General features: G+C 31.6%; 1 protein-coding gene across 2 annotated transcripts in view; it reads left to right on the plus strand.

The window, feature by feature from the left end:
- Nucleotides 1-1,205: 1,205 nt before the first annotated feature.
- LOC101901341 (uncharacterized) overlaps nt 1,206-18,119 on the plus strand; it is a 40,484-nt gene continuing 23,570 nt past the window's right edge. The window contains exon 1 of one of the 2 annotated variants that reach the window (XM_059122148.1): nt 1,206-1,490. The gene's annotated coding sequence lies outside the window, so the exon portion shown is untranslated. Of the gene's footprint in view, nt 1,491-2,079; nt 2,288-18,119 lie in introns of those variants that run through there. The other variant, XM_020039198.2, reaches the window with a different exon arrangement.

The raw sequence follows: 18,119 nt of genomic DNA on the forward strand, positions 1-18,119 counted from the left end.
CTTTCTGTGCACAAAATATATATTTTTTGAAAATTTCCATCTTTTGTGAGGGAAGTACCAGAAGGACTGGTCCGATGTTGCCGATGTAAGTTTGTCAAAAATATTATAATGATACCCCCTTCGAGAGTTATCGTGCGCACCAGACAGAAAGACGGGCGTACGGACGGACATCGCTAGATCGACTACAAATGTTCTCAAACGGATTTGGTCCACAGAGACCTAGGGTCTAAAACCGTTATTTCGATGAGGCCCGTTTTGGCTGTATCAAATGATATATACCCTCCGTATAAAAATATTTCTTTTAATGACGTTCCAGACAAAAACCGTGGACTTAAAAAATATATGTTTAGCTAGTCGTGGATTTTTTAAAGAAAAATATTTTAGATCTTCGAAAATCTTGGATATCTTTCAAGGACTTCATACAAAAAACCGTGCGTTAATTTTTTTTTTTGAAAAGAACTTTGACAGGAGAAAAACGTGGAATTTTTCACAATTTTTTAAAGAACAATCTTTCTTTGTATGTCATATCCTCTGGTAGATTTTCGTAGATTTACAGAAGTAAAGCCTAATTATTTTTAAAATCGTTATTTTTCATAACAAGTTCAAAGATGGACTTCCTGAGGTTCAAAGGTGGGCTAATCCGTTCGTCATCTTCTTCTGATCTCTTACTGATAATAAACATTTGAAAAAATCTGAAATGTCTTTTATACTTTTTATGAAATTTTTATGAAAGTGTTCAAAATTGGATTCTTTGTTCCACTTTATTTGGTAACTCCCCCATTTACAATTTTTAAATCTATTTTTTTTTATTATTTTGCACACTTTTAATTTTTTTTTTTCAAATTTCGATCAATTTCTAGGATTGACTAAAACAGTCCACTCCTTCAAAGAACATTTTCTAAAACCAAATATTTAAATATTTTTAAATAATCTATAAAATATCCAGAACTTTCATGTAATTTTTCCACTGACCTTTGGACTCTGTAATAAGGTTTCGGAATTACATTCTGTAACTAAATCCACTAAATACCCCAACTAATTATTTGAGATACATCTTCAAAACAGAATAGAATGCAGCAACGCTTATGCGCTGTAGCAGCCTGCCGCCACCAACCAACTAGCTTATACAAGCTTAGCTTCAAATAAAGATGCTTAAATAAGCATTGACATTGTCATTCATAAAATACCGGTAACAATAGAAACATCTTTAGCGGAGCTATAGCAGACAAAACTCGGGTGTCAAAGACCATATCAACAACAACTACTACAACAACAGTCGACAATAAACAAGTTCAGCTCACGTTTTAAGTGACAAAAGACAGGCTGTCTGCTCTGAACTAACAAAAGATCAAAAGAAAATAATCTGCATAAATTCATCACAGCAGCTATTCAGCCACCCATCCATTAGCGTTGTGTATATCGCCGCAGATTAAAAAGTGTGAGATTTTTTGGGTGGATTTTTCCTTTGCGAAAATTTTCCTATTGTCGAGGTAATTTGTTTTGAAAGATTTTAAATTTTGTTTTCATTCTTGGGGTTTTGAATAAAAGATAAGTTTAAAGTGTGCAAAAAATATTGAAGCAATTATTCTATTAATTCATTAGTTTTAGAGTTTTTTTTTTCATTTTTTTGCAAAAAAAAAAACAAAACAAAAATATTTGAAAAAAATGAAAAAAAGTAATCTTTATAAAATAACCTAGACGGAATACAAAAGAATCACAAAAAAAAAACTTCCAACCAAGAACCAAGCACAGCGCAATCTATGACTGCTACGGCCTTCCGATAACGTTTCAAATGTACCAAAACGTCGACGTTCCGTCCGAAGTATTTTTCTACGCCGATGTGTACGCTCGCCACCATGTCGTGTAGATCGTCAATGTTTTGCTGCATTCGTCTAGACTAGACAACGTTTACATACCTGTCGGCGTAGCAGTCAGGCATTGTTCGCTTCGCAAAATCGCGAATTCCATTCGTAGTTAACTGAGCATTCAACGGCACCACTTTTCAACTTCATGTTGCCACTGCGAACACAGGCAGAGTCATTGAATTTTAGTAGTTTTTTAAAAGATTTTCAAAATCGGTTTGAAATTTCAGTCGCTTTTTTGTTGGCCAGAGTTAAAGATCGTTATTTTGCGAATAAAATAACTAAACAAAAGAAAAGTTGTGAAATTTTCAAAAGTGTTTAAAAGGAGTAGAAAATATTAAAGGAATTGAGATAGAAAATATAGAAACATTTAATAAAAAAAATTGAAAGTGTTAAAAACAACTATATAAAAAACTGTCAAGGAGGTAAAAAAAAAAATTATTATAAATAATAAAATAATATTTAGTGAAAGAATTGAAAATAAAAAAAAAAGCACAAGAAATCAAAAAAAGAAAAATAATGCTAAAAATGTACAAACTCATTAACAAAATTAACTTAAATTAAATAGTGAATAAAAATTATGTTAATTTTCGTCTCGAAAGAGAAATTAACAAAAATTACATAAAAAATTAAAAATTACAAATTTGGAAAAAAATATTTTTTAATAAAATTTTATATATTAACAAATTAAAGACAATTAACAATTGAACCAAAAATGCAATTATTTTAAAATATTTTTTAAATTATGTGTAAAATATATTTATTTTAAAGTTGAAGCAATTTTCAATAATTTTTTATAAAAATAAATTACATAAAAAATTAAAAATTACAAATTTGGAAAAAAATATTTTACAGTATTTTTTAATAAAATTTGATATATAATCAAATTTAAGACAATTAACAATTGACCCAAAAATGCAATTATTTGAAAATATTTTTTAAATTACGTGTAATATATATTTATTTTAAAGTTGAAGCAATTTTCAATTATTTTTTATAAAAATTGTTAAAAAAAACACATCTAAAAACAAATTAAAATTTATCACAGAATCAGCCACAAAATTTAACGTTTAAAACAAAACCAAATAAGCATTAAAGACAATAAATAAAGTCGTTAAAGACTGTAAAAAAATTTAAAAAAACCAAAAATTTTTTAAGTATCAACAAAAAAAAATATTGCCGAAGGTAAAACTTTTAAAGATCAAATAAAAATATTATTTTTATGTGTAAAAATTGAAATATATTTTTTAGACTAAATAAAAAATAAATACAAAAAAATTTTTTTTTAGAAAAAAAAATTTAAAAATCAAATAAAATGACGTTTTTATTCAAACAAACTAAAATCATAATTGGAATATAAATAAACCAATGAATAAATAAAAAATGAATAATAAGTTTATAAATAATTGTGTGTATTAATTATAATTATAGATTAATAAACTGACCAAAAATTAGTAAATAAAAAATAAATAAACACAAAAATTGTTTAATAAATAAAAATATATAAATCAAAAAAATTATATTTTTCTATAAGCAAATTGGAAAAAATATAAAAAACAAATTACAAAAAAAAAAATAAATAAATAATAATTCAGAAAACAAAACAATTCAAACAAACTAAAATCATAATTGGAATATAATTAAATAAATCAATGAATAATAAAAAATGAATAATAAGTTTAGAAATAATTGTATGTATTAATATAATTCAAATTGATAAATTGACAAAAAATTAATGAATATATAATAAGTAAACGAAAACAAAAACATATAACAACGAAAAAATGTTTAATAAATAAAAAAATATATAAGGACGTGTTTTTTTTTTAAATCAAAAAAGGCTATTTTTCTTAAAATTGGAACATATTTGAAAAATGAATTACAAAATATAAATAAATAATATTTTTTCAAAATACATATTTTTCGACTAATAGAAAGTAATAAATAAAAAATATATATTTTTAGAAAACAAATAAAGTGACGTTTTAGTTCAAATCACAATTGGAAAGTAAATAAAAAATTAATAATAAATTCATAAATAAATGTATGTGTTAATTAAAATTCTAAATTAATTAATAAATTAATAGATTGACAAAAAAAATATTGAATAAAAAATAAATGAAAAAAAATGTTTATGGAATGAAAATAAAAATAAAAAGGGTTTGTTCTTTTAAAAGTAAATAAAAAAGTTACATTTATTAAAGCAAATTGGAGAATTTTTGAAAAATAAATTACAAAATAAGTAAAATAATATAAAATAAAAATAGTTAAATAAATAACTAAATTTATAAATACTAATATAAATAAAACAATTAATTTAGTTAATATTGAAATGAATATTTCGAAATGAATCAGAAATTAACAAAAAAACAAGTAAGCAAAGGCTACAGTCGAGCGGGGCCGACCGTTGAATACCCTACAACACTATAATAAACGATACAGTTTATATAGGCGAGATACTCGAAAGAATTCCACAAGATATTGTGACAAATAATAAAAGAAAATCATCAAGTTTCGTTCTCTAATTTTCGGATAATAGCAACTTAAACTAATTTGCTCATTTCCAATTTATTGGTAGATGTTGCACTTAAATGGTCTTCCTAGATCTGGAACCAATATTTCCCAAAGACCTATAATTTCTTAGAAGTGGCAAAATATTAACATTTATTATTGGTTTTTGACTGAAACGCATCTATATGAGATACAGACATTTGACTATATTCGTTAACGAAATAGTCAGAAGTGCGTCTTTCCTGTATTTGTGAATTCTCCAAAAAGTCACTGGAATGGACATTTTCGTATTTTGTCTACAAAAGTTGGCAAACTATCTCACACATTGAATATTTTTGGATGGTCATCCAAAACTGCTTGACTTTTGCAATGTCCGGTAACCCCCTTTCAAATGTGCGTGATGATCGGGCGATAATTACGACCTGCCTACAATTTTGCAGTTTTTCGGTCCATTTCAACCCCTAAATATATGGGGATCATCTCCAAAAAGAGTAGGCTTCTGTTCTGACCCTCATCTTATCCCCATGCAAAATTTCGTAAGGATCGGGTCATAAATGCGATCTGTATATGATATCCTGATATCCTAACTACTTAGTTTTGTTAGCTGTAGAAATATTACCAAATGTTTAATTCAAAATTAAAATATGCCAAAAATATAACAAAATTGAAAAAATATGAGAATATTTTACAAAATCAATATTTTCATCTTTAGAGAGATATTTTTATGCGATTTTTTCAGACGTTTTTTCTTTCCTGCCAAGAGGCCATTCTGAATTAATGAGAACTGTCGAAATCAGTTCAGCCGTTCTCGACATATATGAGATCTTTCAAGCATATCTTCTTTGATAGACATATATGTCGCACATATTTTGCTATATATCCGATTTGTTGGATGTTAACATCAATGTAAAAATCAGAAGTAACCCTGTTATGGCTTTGTGATTTCGCCGGGATTTAAAATATTCGCGGTTTAATGAAAAATTTCGAATTTTTTCAATACAAAAGATATGGTCTATTTTACCCGCTAAATATAATCCGATGACCACCCAAATTGGTAGGCTTCTTCCCCGCCCTAAACTCTAGCTACATGCGAAATTCCGCGTCGATTGGTCTATAATTGCGACCTGTATAGCTACTGCAAAATCCGACATTTTTTCAGTATTTGGTCCATTTCAACCCCTAAACATTTGGCGATCATCTCCAAAAGAAATAGGGTTCTATTCTGACATTAACCCCACCTACATTTTAAATTTCGTGAAGATCGGGCCATAATTGCGACCTGTAGAGTGATTACAAATTAACATGGACAGACGGACAGACGGACGGACGGACATACATAGCTAGATCGACTCAGCTCGGCGAGATAGGAAGATCCATATATACTTTCCTATGTGGGAAACCAATATTTCGTGGTGTTACATAATTTTTGGCCCAATCAAACTTATAATACCCCCAACACATAGTGTTGTAGGGTATAATAAATAAATACAATTTTGAAAATTCCAATAAAAATAAAATGTCGTTAGGAAGACGTAGTTTTAAAAATTGAAAATGAAATTATATTTTTTTTCAAGCATATTTAAAACAAAAATTAGGAAATCATAAAAAAACAATAAATAGAATAAAAAAATTAATAATTGAAAAAGAAAAATAAATAAATAAAATCTTAAAACGTGTTAATAAAAATCAAATATCGTAAAACGGACTATTTTTTAAAAATTAAATTAATATTTTTAAAAATTAAATAAAAAGTAATTTTTGTTAAAAACAAATTTAAATAATTATTTGAAAATAAAACAAAAATACTAGTATTTAAGTAGACTAATACAATATTAATTAATACATAATTTATTAAATCGAATATATCTTTTTAGCCAAATAAAAAACAAAACAAAATTAAAAATGTATAAAAATCTTGTAAAATTTTCAACAAAAATATGAAAAAAAACTTTTTTATTATCACATAAAAACATAGTTACTAATAAGTAAATTAAAACAAATAAATTAAGAAAAATTCGCAATTTTTTAGCAAATCAATGAGAATTTTATAAAATACTCAAAACTATAATTAAAAAGATTAAACAATTGACACAATAAAAATATAGTATTAAAATATTATCAACTAACAAGTTACTTCGTCAGTGAAAAGTCCACCTTAAAATTTTAGATTCGTTCCAACAGTTCGTGTTTGGCCTTTTTGGTACTACAAAGGTACATTTGGTTCAGTTTGATAAAAAAATTGTAATAAAACTTCATACGTCGTACTAAATTTTCAGATTTTCAAGGTTTTATACATTCAAGTTTTTCCCTTTTCGCAAAATGTTTACATTTTACACCTAAAAGTCTTCAATATCTGTCATTTTGAAGTTCACCGAGAAGGTTATTGGTAAAACCATTGTAAAATGGACCCACATCCGAATTTTTCTGTTCAAAACTATTTAAGCGTTTCCATGTGTAAACCCTAGAAACCAACAGTGACGCTTAATATTATATTTCGGAATTTCAGCTCTATCTCTTTACCCCGAATGTATTTTATCCAATTCCCAGCGAAGCGCTTGGTTATCGACACTTTGGTACTTTTTAGTGCCAACCTTGCTTTCCAAAATACTCCAGACACAATAGCCCAACGGATTGGTATCCGGAGATTTTGGTGGCAATTGTGCGCTCGAAATGAAACGAGGAACCTTATTTTGTAACCATTCTTAGGTCTGCGGCCAAAATGTTTGCGTACCCAAGGTTTTAATACGCCCTCAAGAATATTTTCGCGATAATATTCGGCATATTTTCCGATGACACGGTCGACTAATACGGCCGGTGTTTGAGTTCTGGTGGCCAACCGAAGGTGCACAATTCAGCTGACCTATTTGGCAAGTAAACACGATCATTTTGTTTGCTTACAAACTGCTGGACAACGAATGTTTTCTCATCGGAGAAAACCAAATTCGGCAATTCACCACTTCACCACGGCCAAGCGAAGCAACTCTTTAGCTCTTTTGAGTCTATTTTCTTTATGTTGCGGTGTAAGTTCTGGCTCTTTTTGGAATTTCAATGGCTTTACCCTGAGCTTATTTTTCAATATTTGCCGAATGGAATATTGCGATATGTTCAGCTCACGAGCCATTTTTCGGCCACTGCGACGCGGGTTTCGATCAAGTCGTTTCTTTACTTTTCGAACCATTTCTGCTGATGTTGCTGTTTTCTTCCGTCCACCTCCTTGACGTTGGGTTACGCTACCAAACGATTTATTCTTATTTTAATGCTGAAATGCTCTAGCCATAGCCACTTGTGGTTTTCCAGCCAAATATAAAGAAATCACACTATCACGCTTGAATTCCATCACGAATAACTTTTTTTTCTGGAAAATTCTCACAAAAATGCTTTTGTACGCATGTAAGCAATAAATTGAGCTGTCACTGGAATAATTTTAACAGCTGTCGAACGAGTGGCTTAGAAATGACAGCTGTCTGAAGTTGGATGCAGTTCTTTCATCTCACCCTGTATACCCTCTCCCTTACAGAAAAATAATTTTTATTTAAATCCCATAAAAATTTTTTATTGTTTTCTAAAACACTTTCACTTTTATCTAAATCTGTTTTTATTGCAAAATTTTTATCTCAATTAAATTTATAACACGTTTCGAATAAACCAAAAACGTGAATTGAATAGAATTGAATACCTGTGACAATGACTAATGACGCGTGCTAATAAAAAAATTAAGAAGAATAAACTCGAAAAGCTTTTAGCCAACTATTAACTATAAAAATCCCCGCTCTCAAAAGTTGGAAAGCAAAAAAAAACGTTCAATAATTTAAGAACAAATTAACCGAAATTTAAAAAAACGATATTTTGGGAAACTATAAATAGACAATTCTTTCAAAAATTGAAGCTTCAAATAAATATCGCAAACGGGAGTCAAATATTTAACAGTCTGGTTACGTTTGGCGTCTAGAATTTTGTGTTGTTGTTGTTGCTAATTTACTGTTGTTAATTTCGAAATATTTGAGTAAACAAACGAGACAATAAAAACGAAGTCTTCTGAAGTATTGACTTGTCTACAATTAAAGAATCATTTAAGTGTGCTCTATAAAATCGTTAATTAATTAATTATTTTTGTGGCGCAGATTTTTGAGTGCACACCAAAACAAATATTGTGGCAATTGTGTGATAAACAAATGAAATACTTTTTTGAAGAAGTATTTTTAAGGAACTTTTGAAACCCAATAAGGGAAAGGGGATTCTGCCTTTAAAAAATAAAATCTCTAAAGAAATCGTTTATGTTTTGCAGTAAATAATATTAAAACAAGTCAAAAAGTATCAGCCAATGATTATTTAAATAAATTTTGATTTCTGTTATGATTATTCAAATTGTTGGCCAATATTGATCATTTCGTATCAGATCTAAATAAATCTTAAAGACGTGCCAGGTTTGGACTATATAATGGTTACTTCCTTCACTTTATCTGAGATATGTGATAATTTTTAAAAAATGTTAAAATCTCATATAAATTTTAACCAGATATATGTCTGTCCGTCTGTGGAAATCGCTCTTGCTTCCGAGCGAATGGAATTAGGTTGATAATATTTTACTCAAATGTGTGTTTTGTCTGCAGGAATTTTTGATTGAATTTTGAAGATTTTATCGACATTGTACAATGTACATAGTGATAGTTCGTAACGGGTACTTCTGTCTATGACAGAAAATTGTCTATACAAATCCAGGTCTTCGTATAGCTACAATATAACGTTGGCGACATTATTCACCGGAATTATTTGAAATTTCGCATTTGAAGTTCCTAATGGTTACTTCAATCTATGACAGAAAATTGTCTATGCAGGCCCAGGTCTCCGAATAGCCCCCATATATGGCTACCTCCCTATATTCTGTATTTTTATGATTTGAGCGGCAGTATTCACCAAAATTGTTTCACAATTCGTATTTGAAGTTCCTAATGGGTATTACAGGCTATGACAACAATTACGTATGTATGTGCAGGCCCTTTTATAGCTCCTAAATATCGGAATTTACTTTTTTTTAATTTCCAAATTTGTTCTAAAGTTCGGCCCGTCTGAACTTACAGCTTTTTCACTTGTTGTACTTCATCTAGCACAATTTTATGCGAAAACCTAAATTCCCTATTCAACACTGGTTTCTGGTTGAATCGCTGATTTGTTTCGCAAATTTTGACAGATCAAAGTATTGGAAATTGTGACCATTTGTGGGTGAGGAAACAGAAGACGTTCGGATATATTTATCATTGCCTTAGCAAAAATGTTTGTATGTGTTATCTTTGAAGAGAATTTGATGCTTATTTCGATGTTTTTGAACGTTTTGTTTTTCAAAATCTTGTACCTTTATTGGCGAGGTAATAAAAGGAATGGTCCGATCTCTACCATCTTTATAACATATCTTGTATTGATTGAAATATTGAGATGTACCAAGTCTGAATGGAATCGGATGTTAATTTCGGGTTTTAAGAATATTCATTGATATTCAAAATTTTGACCCTTTAAGGGAGAAGTACCAGAAGGAGTGGATCCACATATTCCATCTTCACAACATATCTTGTGTTAGAGGAAATAATGGGATATGTGAAATATGAATAGAACCGGTTGCTTAATTCGGATTTTATAACCGCTTTGGCTAAATGTTGATCCTTTGTGGGGGAAGTACCAGAAGGAATGGTCCGATGTTTGTCGTATTTATAACACATCTTGTGTTGTTGGAAATATTGAAATATGCCAAGTCCGAATGGAATCGGATTTTAATTTTGAGTTTTATGAGCTTCATGGATATTCAAAATGTTGACCCTTTGTGGGGAAGGTACCAGAAGGAGTGGTCCGATCTCTGCCATCGTTATAAAAGATTTTGTGCTTATGGAAATATTGAGATGTGACAAGTCTGCGTGGAATCGGATTAGGGGGGGTAGTAAATTGATGGAGTGAACCGATATAGTTCATTTTCGTACCTGATCTAGCTCTGATGCAAATATAAGAATTTGCAAAGTTGGAGAAAAATCGGATTATCTTTTCTGTTTGTGAGCAGTAAAATATTTCTTTTTTGAAAACTTTGACCTTTTGCGGGGGAGGTACCAGAAGGAGCGGACCGATTATCCCATTTTCACACCAGATCTTGGGTTAATTAAAATATTGTGATATGTGTAATTTGAATACAATCGGACTCTTACATTACAAATTATAATATTTATAATTATTAAATTTTTGAGGGGAGGTAACCTATGTTTTTTTATTTTTGCACCTGACCTATCACGGATGCAAATATTAGGATTGACAAAGTTGAAGCAAAATGGGAGTATCCTTTCCTATCCTTTTTTTTTTTTTTGAAAATTTCGACCTTTTGTAAGGGAGGTGCCCATCACCGAACTCCAGCTATGTTTGACAATAATATTACGATGTACCAAGTTTGGACCAAATCGAATACTCCCTTCGAGAGTTGTCGTACACTCCAGCCAGACATAGATACGGACGGAAGGACGGATATCGCTAGATCCTTTCCTTTCCTTTCCTATCCTTTTTTTTTTTTTTTGTTTTTTGAAAATTCCGACCTTTTGTAAGGGAGGTGCCCATCACCGAACTCCAGCTATGTTTGACAATAATATTACGATGTACCAAGTTTGGACCAAATCGGATACTCCCTTCGAGAGTTGTCGTACGCTCCAGCCAGACATAGATACGGACGGAAGGACGGACACCGCTAGATCGACTCCAAATGTCCTGAAACGGTTTTGGTCCAAAGAGACCTAGGGTCTAAAACCGTTTTTCGATGAGACACGTTTTGACCGTATCAAATGATATATACCCTATCTAGCCATATGGCTGAGGGTATGAAAACGAGAATCTCCAAAAAATCCTTTATGTTGGACAGCCAATAATATTCAAATAATATTGACTAACATTTTCCCTTCATAACCATAAAGTACCTATGACGTGGGAATTGCCAAAGGGCCTCCCCTATTTATGGCGTTTTTAGCAGAACTATGCAATTTGTTAATTTTTTATGATCACAAATCGGAATATAAATCAGTTAAAATTGCAGTCATTAGCTACTGACTGCCTGCCTGCAACCCAAAACGGTCATAAATAATTAATTGAGGAAAATATCTGAATAAAAGATGTGGCAATTAATTAATAAAAATTTAGCAACAATACGAATCGAATACGTATTCCATTCATTCATAGCCCAGCAGAGGGCAATAATTATAACAGTTTGTAAGAAGCAGGCGTTTAACACCACATTTACATATCGAAGAAATAAATCTATCTAGTTTATGGCATAATTGTTGCAAATGAATTATTTGACAGAAAAAATTAAAAAAGTATTACAATGAAATGTGTTGACCTAGTAGAAAATCGAGGGAAAATTATTGGAGGTATTGAAATACTAATATAAATTGTATTTTCAGGCTAATTTTTTGGGCATTTATACAGCCGTAACCATACACCAAAGGACGTCAATTTATATTTTGAGTTATATTTCGCAGCAATTAATATTGAGGTTTGAAATTGTGTAGAGAAGCTAGAATTACTCCAAGAATCTTTGGCTAAAAAATGGTTCAGTTTTTTGTTAGTCCCTGTGAAAGGAAATATTCCGATTTCAAGTATTTTTTTAAAATTTTAACCATATTTCGTAACAAATTTCGACAAATTTTCCTATTTAAAATGTTTAGTAAATAAAAAATAATAATGCAAAATTGATAATAATTAGTATCGGAAAATACGACCAAGACCCTATACAAAAATTTACCGAAAATATTTAGAATATATGATAAAAACGTAAAAATTTCTAGAAATCAGGATATAACCTTATGTAGAGACTATACCAAAAAAAAAATAAATAAATAAATAAATAGATCTGAACCCTTTTTAAACCAATGATTCTTGTACTAAAAAAAATTCCATTATAACATTTTAAGGCTATATATTATCAATTAGCAAGTGCCCGCTACATCGTCAGAGAAAAGTCCACCTTAAAATTGGGATTCGTTCCAACAACGTGTAAGGCCTTTTTATTACTCAAAATGCACATATATATCATTTATACAAAACCAGCACCATTTCTTAACCACAGACAACAACAGTGACATCCATATTTAATTTCAGGATTTTAACTCTATTCCTTCACCCAATACCAAATTTAGTACTATTTAGTACTTTTCGAACAAATATAGTGCACATATCCGAAACATCCTCCGTATCTCAATTTCAGATACCAATACAGACTTCAATATCAGAATTGAGTAATCCTCACCTGTCCCTTAATCTAATACCAAATTTAGTACCATTTAGTACTTTTCGTAAAAATCTCAAACATTGATACCTTCAGTAATCTAAATATTAAATTTCAGAATTTTATCTCTATTCCTTCCACCAATACCTAGTTTAATACTATTTTCTATTTTTCGGACAATTATAGTATCTCCATATCTCAACCTCAGATACCAGAAGTGGCCTTAATATCAAATTTCAGGATTTCAGCTCTTGTATTTCCTCCAGTACTAAGTTTAGTACCATTTATTACGAATTTCAGGATTTTAGCTCTATTCCTTTACCCAATACCAAAATTAGTACAATTTAGTACTTTTCGTACAATTATAGTACATAAATTCCTGTTACCAAAAGAGACATCAATATTAAATTTGAGGATTCCAGCATTATCACGTTACCCAATATCAAGTTAAGTACCATTTAGTACTTTTCGTACAAACGGGATCCCCATCAGTAATCTAAATAACAAATTTCAGAATCTAAGCTCTATCCCTTCAACCAATACCAAATTTAGTACCATTTAGTATTTTTCGTATAGTTACAGTACTCATTTCCAAAAATTTTACCAAATAAAGTACATTTCGTGCACTTGTAGTGCCCAATTACAAAACACCCCCCTTTATGACAGACCAACCAACAACGGGGAACCCCAATACAAAATTTTAAAATTCCAGCAACATTCGTTCACCCTAAACCAAGCTGTTCCAACCAACTTTTCACAACCAACTTCATATTTCAAACTTAATTTCCAACCTTGATTATTATATTAAATTTCATCCGTTCACATAATACCAAATGGGACCATTTAGAAGTTTAGTACCATTTTAGAATTTTTCGTAACCATAAAGTTCAAATTTCCAAAAATCCGTTGGTTCATCTATTCTGTGCTCCATCAGTGTCTCATATTGTCCAATACAAAGTATTAAATTTTTAGTACCTTTTATTACTTTCCGTATCCTTTTAGTATGAATTTCGTGCAAAATTTAATCAATTTTATCTTCAGCCGTTTCGTCGTACCTAGTTAGTTATTTTACTACTCTTTCAGATATTGACTTCGACTTTTTTATTGTTTTCTTTTTTTAAATTAAACCCCCGAATTGTATACTAGTCCCATAAATTTCAATTCAAACTTCTTCCATCAAAAATTATTTTAAATTTCTTGCCACTGTTTCCTCCATTGAAATGCTCTTCTTATCCCCCACTGTGCTGTTCGCAACAAGTGTAGCAACCAAATACATGTATGAACAATCTATCGATAGTTTGATAAGGCAGTCTCAACAATTATGGTCAGTCTGTCATAATAATGATGATGATCATCATCGCTCTGGACAACCACTGGAGGCGTGTAAACAACAGCAAAAAAACAAACACACCGAAAACAAGAGTGACTGACGGACTAAGTGATTTGAATTCGCAAATCTCGTGCTGCCGTAAAAACAACTTGGAACCAGTTTGCGGTCTATTTGATTGCATTAAGTGGATCATTGCAAACATTTCAGAAAAGGAAAAAACTAAATGAAACAGTAGGCATTGGCCTTTCATGAGAAACCCTACACGAAAAATTCGTACCAGAAAAATTCTCATTTTAAGATATAAGCCTTACTCTCCGTTTTTTTCAATGAAGTCATCAATTGCACCCTTGAAATATTCTTAGTAACTCCTCCATTGTAGCTACAATTCTAGACATAATGACTACCCTTTAAAATTTTCTGAAAAATATCGATGGTAGCCCTTGTGGAAATGCTCTCAGAAAACTTAAAACCGCTTCAATTCTTTAAAAAAACACGTCATTTTAGCTCTGATGATTCGTTCATAACATTATGTCAAAAATCCACGATTATAGTCTAGATGATTCCTTTAGGGATACATTATTATTTAAAAAATTATAAAAAAATCATATTTAAGAGGTCATCGATAGTAGCAGGGCTATACCTTGAAAATATTTTCAGAAATTTAAAAACTCTTGCTCGGATGCGTCTACATAGCTCCTATGGGTCTATGAATATTATGTGTTTCCTTTTTATACTCTCAGCCATATGGCTATCATTTGATACGGCCAAAACGTGCCTCTTCGAAATAATTAGGTAATTAGGTCTATTTGGACTAAATCCGATTCAGGACATCTAGCGATGTCCATCTGAGCTTCTGTCTGGCTGGCTGGTGCGCACGAAGGAAGTATCCGACTTGGTACATCGTAATATTATTATCAAATTTAGATCGAGTTCGGAGATGAGCACTATCGGTCCACTCCTTCTGGCATTTCCCCCACAAAATGTTAACATTTCAAAAAAAATAATTTACTGCTCAGAAATAGGAAAGATAATCCGATTTTGCTCCAAATTTGTAAATCCTTATGTATGCATCAGTGCTAGGTCATGTGCAAAAATGTACAATATCGGTCCACTAGACCCCCCCCCCAACAAGGGGTCAAAATTTTGATTAATTATAACTCTTATAAAATGTGATGTAAGAGTCCGATTGTCTTCAAATTACACACATCACAATATTTTTACTAGCCCAAGATCTGGTGTTAAGATGGAATATATATGTCCACTCCTTTTGGTACCTCCCCCACAAAAAGTCGAAATTTTGAATATCCATTAAGCTCATAAAACGCGAAATTAACATTCGATTCCATTTACACCTATCACATCTGAATATTTTTTATCAACACAGGATCTGTTATAAAAACGGTAGAGATCGGACCAGTCCTTCTGGTATCTCCCCCATCCAAGATTTTGAAAAAGAAAACACTCAAAGAAAGCGAAATAAGCATCCAAATCCATCCTTCCATCTCCTCAAATTTCCTACACACAAACATTGTTGCTAGCACAAAATCTGTTGTAAAGATGAAATCAGGGTGAGATAAAAAAAACTACAATAAAGACGAACGCCATAATTTTTACATTTTTTTAAATGTTATTGAATGAAAGCAAAAAATGTCGGAAATAAATTTAAGTTTAAATTTTTTCGAATTGGTCACCTTTGGAACGAATTATGACCTTCAAACGGCCAATGAAACCATTACACGCTGCCCAAATGTTCGTCTGCGGTATTTTCGCCCATTCCCCGCGAAGCCAACGTTGCTTTCCAAAATACTCCAGACACAATAGTCCAATCCGGAGATTTTGATGGTCATTGTGCGCTGGAAATGAAGCGAGGAACCTCATTTTGTAACAATTCTTGGGTGGCGCGTGCTGAGTCCTGTTGGAATGTCCAAAGTCTGCGGCCAAAATGTTTGCGTGCCCAAGGCTTTAATACACCCTCCAGAATATTTTCGCGATACTATTCGGCATTTATTCTAATGCCACGGTCGATTAATACGAGCGGAGAGCGATCATCGGCTGGCCGAACAACGAATGTTTTCTCATCGGAGACAAACAAATTCGGCATTTCACCACTTTGGGCGAAGCGATGCAACTCTTTAGCTCTTTTGAGTCTATTTTCTTTCTGCTGCGGTGTAAGTTCTTGCACTTTTTGGAATTTCAATGGCTTTACCCTGAGCTCATTTTTCAATATTTGCCGAATGGAATCTTGCGATATGTTCAGTTTACGAGCCATTTTTCGACCACTGCGACGCGGGTTTCGATCAAGTCGTTTCTTTACTTTTCGAACCATTTCTGCTGATGTTGACAAGCGATGGTACGAGACACAAAAGATTTATTCACATTTAAATGCTGGAGTGCTCTAACGATAGTCACTTGTGGTTTTCCAGCCAAATATAAAGAAATCACACTATCACGCTTGGATTCCATCACAAATAACTTTTTTTTTTTCGGGAAAATTCTCACCAAAATGCTTTTGTACAGTTGTAAGCAATTTTAACAGCTGTCGGACGAGTGGCTTAGAAATGACAGCAGTCTGAAGTTGGTTCCAGTTTTGTCTCACCTGTAGGTTCCGATATGTTTGTGTAATGGTGGCATTTTTCTTGCCATTTTTGAGCACGGCTTTATTCCGATTTTTATACTTTGTGCATTTGTTTGTAACAGGCAGAAGGAAACGAGATAGACCCATGATCTGCATAGAATCACATTCTGAGTCGATTTATGCATGTCCGTCCGTCCGTCTGTCCGTCTGTCCATGTATTTTTGTAAACAAAATACAGGTCGCATTTATTGCCCGATCCAGATGAAATTTTGCACAGATCATTTGTTTGGCCCAAGGACGAATCCTATTGAAATTGGAGTTAATCAGTCAAAATTTAGATATAGCTCCCATATATATCTTCGTCCGATTTGCCTTTTATTGTGCACCAAACGTGTAATATCAGTCCGAATTGTATGGAACTTTGCATATACACCCAAATTAGGCCTGAAAATATGTATGCCAAATTTGATCGAAATCGGTTTAGATATAGCTATAGCTCCCATATATATTGTTCATCCGATTTGTTATTTTTGTCCACCGCCGCCGTAATATGCACTATGCAACAACAATATTTGGGGAAATATATCAAATACAGCTCAGAAATACATTTGCTAAATTTTATCGAGATCGGTTCAGTTGGATATGGCTCCCATATATAACTTCGTCCGATTTACCTTTGATTGTGCACCAAACGTCTAATATTTGTCCAAATGGGATGGAATTTGGCACTTACTACCGAATTGAGTCTAGAAGCTAGCATGTCAAATTTGGTGAAGATCGGTTCAGATATAGCTATAGCTGCCATATATATTATTCATCCGATTTGTTATATTTGTTACCCACAACCGTAATATGCACTCCGTAACAACGATATTCATGGAAATATATCAAATACAGCTCAGAAATATCTTTGCAAAATTTTATCGAGATCGGTTCAGATTTGGATATAGCTCCCATATATATCTTTATCCGGTTTCAAATTAATTGTGCACCAAATGGGCAATACAATTCCGAATTTCAAAGATACAAATGATTCGGCATATTTAGTCCTTTGAAATTTAAATTATAATTATAATCATAGCGTGTATGATTGAATTCTCCCATAAAAACTTTTAATTGTTATGCGGAGCTCTACTAAATTAGCAAAGTGGTGTAGGGTATCATAAAGTCGGCCCGCCCGACTTTAAGACTTTTTTACTGGTTAATTGTTTATTTATTGATTGTGGGTACTTGAGTCCTCCCGCCTTGTTTATTTTACTTTCTTTTTCCGATTTTTGATAAGAATGCAATTTTGTTATGATTTCAAATGTTTGATTTCAACTTAAAAACAAATTAGAAAAAATAATAATAGGAACTACAGACAGGTACCTCTAACTGAGATTATTTGAGTGTAAATTGAGGCAGCAATAGGTGGGTTAGCAACGACATTTTTGTTATTATTGTTTTCGTATTTTTTTTAATAATATATATTTTTTGATGTATATAGTAATTGTATTGCTCTTATTTTTACTGGATGGTCCTTTGTTTTCCAGTATTTTTTTTTGTTTTTTTGAAAAACTTTGACAAACGATTGTATAAACACCTGCTGGGTGGGTA

This window comes from Musca domestica, unplaced genomic scaffold, assembly GCF_030504385.1.
Source record: "Musca domestica strain aabys unplaced genomic scaffold, Musca_domestica.polishedcontigs.V.1.1 2, whole genome shotgun sequence".
Taxonomy (NCBI): domain Eukaryota; kingdom Metazoa; phylum Arthropoda; class Insecta; order Diptera; family Muscidae; genus Musca; species Musca domestica.